Source organism: Rhinolophus ferrumequinum, chromosome 5 (assembly GCF_004115265.2).
Source record: "Rhinolophus ferrumequinum isolate MPI-CBG mRhiFer1 chromosome 5, mRhiFer1_v1.p, whole genome shotgun sequence".
Classification (NCBI taxonomy): Eukaryota; Metazoa; Chordata; class Mammalia; order Chiroptera; family Rhinolophidae; genus Rhinolophus; species Rhinolophus ferrumequinum.
In genome coordinates this window covers 87,549,374-87,556,235 of record NC_046288.1, presented here as the reverse complement: position 1 = coordinate 87,556,235, position 6,862 = coordinate 87,549,374, and positions in this window count along the sequence as shown.

Below are 6,862 nucleotides of genomic sequence, written 5' to 3'. Positions count from 1 at the left end.
CGGAAACGGTCAGCAGCAGCTGAAGGTGGCAGGGCCTGGAGGACTTGCCACCAGGCTGCAGGGGGCTGGGACAGAGGGGGCCTGGCCACTCCATTCTTCACAGCTAGAATCAGGCCATATGCTCCGTGCTGAGGGACCCGGGGCCGGTGGGTCAGCTGGGGAGAAACCCACAACTCACATTCTGACTTGTACTTGCTGAGCAGGAACGGCTGTCAGATGCCTGAGTGTGCAACAGATGGGACCACCTAGAAGCAGGGGACCTGGCCAGAATTCACACTTCTTCCATTGCACACGCAAGTTCATTCTGCAGCTGCAGTGGAGCTCCAAGGAATTTCACAGGTGCAACCAAGAGGGAGAGGTGACCGTGGCCAGGTACCCAGCACCTCCCTCAGCTCTGCCTCCCACAGCCTCACCATGCAGCCAGCCAGCAGGCCTCGTCACTGCTTCCCTGGCTCCTCTGGTGCCTGCACCACCTCCCGTCCCACTGTCCCCAAGCGCTGCTTTCCAGCACTGGGGCTGCAGCCCCAGAACTCTGTGTGCTCCCCACACGTGACTACAGCTGTGACTCCGAGACCCAGGCATGACCATATTGGCCACACTAGCGCCACAGCTCTCTGCAGGCACAGCTCTGCACCCGGCTTGCCCGCTGGGAGGCGCCAACAGCCGACCTGCATCTGTGCAGGTGGCCTGCTCATCCTCTTCCTGCACCTGGGGCCGGCCACGTGCCTGCAAACAGGTGCTCAGTGCCCACTTGCCCTGCCAAGGACGCAGCCAGCCCTCCAGCTGCTGGAGAGCCACCCAGCTCAGGAAGCCAGGCCCCGGTCACTGAGTGGTGTCGGCCTCAGCGCCACGCGGGACAAGCACATCCACAAAGAATCACTAACGCATTGGATGAACAAATGCTTCTTCCTGGGGCTCCACACATGGCTGTGAATTTAACTTGGTGTCTCCTGGGCTGGCCATGTGTGGGAGCAAAAGTCCGTTCCAAATCACTGCACGCAACGCCAGCCAGGAAGGTTGCTGTCCCCACTGGCCCAGGTGGGGACACCGGTTTTGGTGTGCAGACTGAGGACCAGAAACCCTGCACCCCCAAATTAAAGAACTCATCATTTTCAAGCACATGGAATGTTTACCAACGATGGCTACATGACACGGCCACAAAACCAGTCCCAGCAAAATACCAAAAACCTATATTGATCGTGTTCTCCAACCAAATGCAATGACAATAAAACTAAGATAATAGAACCAAACATTTGGAAATGTAGAGCCATAAACTATATTTGACTCATGCTTCAAAAAAATGAGTTTAAAGCATTTAGAAGCCGACAACAAAGAAACACTACATGGAAATGTCCACGGGGCAGCCAAGCCAGACTTGAGGGAGCTTCTGTCCTGGACGTGTGTGTGTGTGGACTGTGGGAGATAAGGAAGGTGGAAAGAGGCATCTCACGTCCAACTCAAGAAATGAGGAATTGCAGAGTAAACCCACGGAAAGAGAAAGGCTGAAACAAAGACATGATTGTGGATGAAAAGTTAGGGAGTAAAGCCCATGTTACCCAGGAGTCACAAGACCAAAAACTGGCTCTTTGGAAAGACGGGCGGCATGGGCCCCAGACACCACCCCCCACCACCCCTACCCCCCGCTGTTGCTCACACCTGGGCCGTCACTTCCCCAGCCTGGGCTTCACTTGCTGGCCATTCCAATGACAGAATGCAGAAGTGATGGGATGTCACCTCCAAGAAGGGCTACAAGAATGTTGTCACTTGTATTTCTTTTTCTGGGCAAACTCCGCCCAATGCCAAAAAGAAAACGGGAGCCAGAGCCACCCCCCAGGCCTGAAGCTCTGATGGTGGCTTCGTCCCCCACAGCGTGGCAGGATTTTGGGGCTAATCCCTCGGGAGGGGGTGGAGGACAAACCACCAACAGGAAAGAGAACCCTCCCCGTGGCAACGGCTGACTGCCTTCTCCTGAAAGACAAGTGCAAACAGCTGGGCAGATGTTTCAGGTGGTCTGTGACAGGAAAATTGGCCTGTCATCCTTTACATAGTGTTGGTAGGAAGTCGGGCCCCGGCAACCTGAGGTGGGGAAGACTCCTGGAAGCGCCCGGTCAGTGACGCTAATGTCACAGCGCTCACCCCGAGACACCCTCAGACCCGCAAGCAGAAAGCCAGCTCCCTGGGCCACTGTGTCCCCATGCCTGGGGCCAGGGCTCGCTGGGGATCTCAAGGCCCAGGAGTCACAGAGAATGGACATGGGACAACCACGTCTTCAAATAATCCACAGGGAGAATCCACAGGGAGGGGACAGGCAGCGTGAGCATGGGTTCCACAAAGCACAGAGCACATGCTCACAGCTGTCCACAACAGAAACTGCCTCCGAGAAAAACTGTCCCCTGGAGTCACGGCCACGTCCTCACTCCCAGAGCCAGCAAATGCCACCTTGTGTGGAAACAGCGTCTTTGCAGATATTCTCATGTTAAGATGATGGGCCCTAATCCAACATGACAGGTGTCCTTATAAGAGGAGGGAAATTTGGACACAGACACTCAGAGAGTGCCATGTGATAGAGAAGGCAGAGGTCAGAGCCACTGGCCACCAGCCCAGGAACGCCAAGCACCTCGACCCCACTAGGGACTGGAAGGGGCGGAAGGACCTGGGCTGGAGGCTGCAGCAGTGTGGCGTCTGCCTCAGTCTCCTATTCTTACAGGGACACAGCCACGGGGCTCAGGGCCCAGCCGGCCCCACGTGACCTCATCGTGACTTAACCAGTTGCCTCTGCACGACCCTGCCTGTCTCCTCCTGGAGGGAGGCTGGGGACACTGTATGAGACGGGCGCCTGCTCCTGTCCCTTTGCTGTAGTTGGACTTGTCCTGCATGCTCACCCTGGGCTCTGGCTCCCCACCACTCTCCATTTGGCTTAGGACACAGTGGCACTGGCCAGTCAGGTGTGTGGCAGGTCAGGTCGTGGCCCAAATGGAGGCGGGTAGAGGGGCCTCCAGAACTGGCTGCCATTGAGGCTGGTCTGGCAGGTGGTCAGGAGAGGTGGAAGTCCCTTCCCACTGAGCACAGATGGCCTCTCATCCTCAAACAAGAACTGTGGGGAAGTGACACATGCAAATGGCCTGGGGCAGCACTTATAGGTCTGAACCAAAGGCAGAAAGCCACAGGCCCCCCTGTGGTCAGGCAGCGAAGTGGGTCCACCAACCGGCAGAGATGGCGTCTCCAGCACATGAACACTTGCTGGACTGTTTGAGAGCCTCCCAGGACGCTTAACCCCTCGGTTGCCCTGTTAGGTGAGGTGAGACCCGAGACATGTGCAGTAGTGAGTGTCACTTTGAGAAGAAAGGGTGCTTAGTGTGCAGCAGCGCTGACGGTGCCAAGACCACTGAAGAAAGGCCGTGGGGGAGCATGGCCGCCACTGCGCAGTGAGGCTCCCGGGCAGGCGTCCTCCTTGGGTAGATTCAGGTCCAGGCCAACCTGGTGGCCACCTACAACAGCTGGTGTGGGAGCCTCTCCCACCAGAGCCTGCGTCCCCGACAAAAGCCAGGGGAAGCCGTCTGGTCTGCTGTGAGGTCTTAGAGGTCGTCCCTGCTGTCCGCTCTGTTCACGGTCCCAGCTGCCAGGTTTTGCTGTTAGCCCTGCTTTCCTTCCCAGACCGTCACTGCCATTTGGGGCTGCACAACTCTCCATTGGCGTCAGAGTCCCAAGGAGCCCTCCTGTCACTATCAGGCTGCACAGCTTGGATGCCAGCCCCACGCCTGGCTTCGCTCTGCTGCCTCCACCTACCAGCCGGGCGCCTGTGGCAAGGACTTATCTGTGTGCCTGCTTTGCCTCGCTGGTGACAGCACCTTCCTTGTGGGCAGTTGGGAATTAAGAGAAGTGATGGAAAGTGGAGGTGACACTCCGGGAGGAGGGGCATCGACTCCAATTGACAGGCTTTCCCTACGGCTTTGGGAGGGTGACATCAACTCCGGAGGATGAGGATTGAGACAGCCTCTTCCCCACGATGACTGAGAGGGAATCGGAGTGACGGAAAATGACAAGACGGCAGTGGCTCCCGGGGGACAGGGGGTGAAGGGGTTGAGGAAAGTGGGGGACCTGACAAACTCATCTCCATGGGGAGCTGGGAGGGTAAAAGAGTTGATGGAGAGTGCAGGCTGCAGCTGTGGCCCACACGGAGGTTTGGTGGGCATGGAGATGCAGACCACGCCTCTTCCCACGTACCCGGGAGTGGCAGTAGTGGGGGGAATGCGGTGACGTGACCCCCCGAGGCCCTGAGTGAGGCCTGAACAGGACCGCGGGGAGAGCAGGGAGAAGGGCCAGCTGCACTGATGCCTGATAGGCCAGTGGTTTTTACTGGGCCAGACAGAGGAGAGCCCCGCCCACGTCCGGGCAGGATTGGCTCTCCAGGCTGCCACTCTCCCACTTTTGGCCAATCCCAGTTGAACCTCAGGGCTCTCCTCTCAAGCCCTGCTGCCCGGAGACCCCCAATCTCTCTCCGAGGGTCCCCCACTCCTGCAGCATCCAGAGACCACCCACCAATCCCGAGGTCCCCCCCCCACCGCCTAGCTGTGGTTGAGCCCTCGTGGTGCCCCTGAGTCTCCTTAGACTGTGCACAGTCCGCCCCACTCAGGAGCTTGGTCCTCGCTCCGCCACCCCCCGCCCACCTCCGGCTGTCAGCACCTATTCTAATCACCCCTCCGGCAGCCTCCCCTAATACTCTCACTCGTTGGGGCCAGCCCCACAGGACCTCCGGCCCGTTTCTTCTCGAGTCCGGGAGGGGCATCGCCAGCCTGCAGACAGGAAGGTGGGGCTCAGGCGCTGTGCACCTCAGCTCGGGAGCTGTGCACCTCCGCAGCCCTGCTGGACGCCGGACAGGCTGGAGGATTGCCCTGCGACCTCTTTCATCAGCCAGCTCCATGGACGGAAAGTGGAAGAATGTCCTCAAGCTGGCAAAGACCTGGGCAGAGGGGGTCCCCAGTTCCTGTGTACCCGCAAGGGGACTGCGAAGGGCAAAGAGGTGGCCCGAGGCGGCAGGGCGAGCACTCCAAGTGCTGTCCGTGGTGTGTCCCCACCCCGTGGGATCCGGCTCTCTCACCACGCCCACTTTGAGGGTCGCAGCGGTCATATGCCTGAAATTACCCTGAGAAAGGGACTGGGCAGAAAACCCACGCTGGGGCCTCCTGACTGCAGCGATTCCAGAGCTGATAAGGACACCGGAAGGCACGCAGCAGCGGGGCACAGGCTCAGGCGGGAGGTGGCAGGTGTGAGCGCCTTCTGGGGGGGGGCGGGGAGCTGTGCTCAGGGCCACCTGCTTTCAGGTTGCTCAGTGTCACGGGGAAGGAACCATGAATCAGACAGTCCCACGAGCACATACAATTACAACTATGATAGGACAGTGAAGAAGTCAGGGGGGTCTGAGCTAGTGGGGGGCCAGGAGGACGCCCAGGAGGAAATGACTGAGGGTGCAGTGATGGGCAAGGCTAGCCAGGTGGCCCACACTGCAGGGCGGGAGGGGCCGTTTCTGGGAACGGGAAAAGCCACTGGAACCACAGTAGGGTGCAGAGGGTGCATTAGAAGTGGAGCGTGGGCTGGTGAGGAACCCCATCCCTGGGACCCCAGAAGTTGGGGAGGAGGGGGGTGCAGGCCCAGGAGCCCCCCCGCTCCCCGCCCCTCCACCAGAAGTTGTATGTGTTGGGGGATAGCGTCTGCATAACACAAAATGCAACATAGCAACACTGGGAGGAAACAGAGGGGGAAGTAAAGACGTCGGATTCTCTGTGCAAGGTTAGGGCCTATCTCCATCTTTCTGCTCATCACCCTCTGGTAGCTTCTGACCTCTGGGCGCCTCTGGAGGGGACACAGCCATCACAGGCTCGCTACACCTGCTGCTGCCTCACTTCCAAATCCTCCTCGGAAATCTCACAAGGCCTCCGCGGAAAACAGTCACGTGACCACACAGGGCTCAAGGGAGCCTGGAGGTGCTTTTGCAGGCTGGCTGCATCAGGGAAGAGGGTGCGGGCATTGGGATGACGGAGCTGCCCACACAGCAGCCAACACCTTCCCCACTCATGTGAGGGTCAGTGGGCAGGTTCCCGCCCTGCAGGGCCTGGGGGACTCAGGCCTCATCTCTGGGACCCAGCACCTGGGCCAGGCCTCAACTTGCCCTCCGACTTGGCTTTCACAGCAGGGACCACAGTAGACCGAGTCCTTCAGGTTCTTGATGTCCCTGGTTTTCGTTTGTGTGCTTGTTTTGTTCTGTTTCACACTAGTAACGTGTGGGGTGAAGGGTTGTGCTGTCGGGGGGCCACACACCTCATTACACGTGTTCAGCCCTGACTATGCGGTAAGGCTCCGGACTCTGGAGGGTGCAGGCCAAAGGAGCTGCAACTAACACAACGGCCTGTTTCATTGCGAGAAACACCAGGTAGGGTAGTTAGAAAGTGGAATCAACACAAGTATTTAGGTTATTCTGCGGATGAAATGGACCAGTTAGGGTGCCTTCAGCTCGTATACCAGAGTTTCTGGCCCAAAGTGGCCAGAATGTCATGTAGGGACATGTCAAAGTGGCTTCGGCACAGGTGGTTATCCTCTCTCACCAACAAGCTGTCCAGTCAGGAGGCTCCAGGGTTGGTTAATTCATCTCGTCAGCAAGGACAGACCTTTGCATCAGCTCCCCTTGGGTTCTCGTTACCTCTTTCCTCATGGTCCCACTTTGGCTGCGACAGCTCCTAACATCACATTCACCGTGGGGACAGAGTCCCAGAGAGCACTTTCCAGGCTCTCGGCCTCGCGTGGAGTGCTGGCTCGGTTATTAGACGGCCATCAGCTGTAATCAGATGGCCATCCGCTGTGGCTGGTG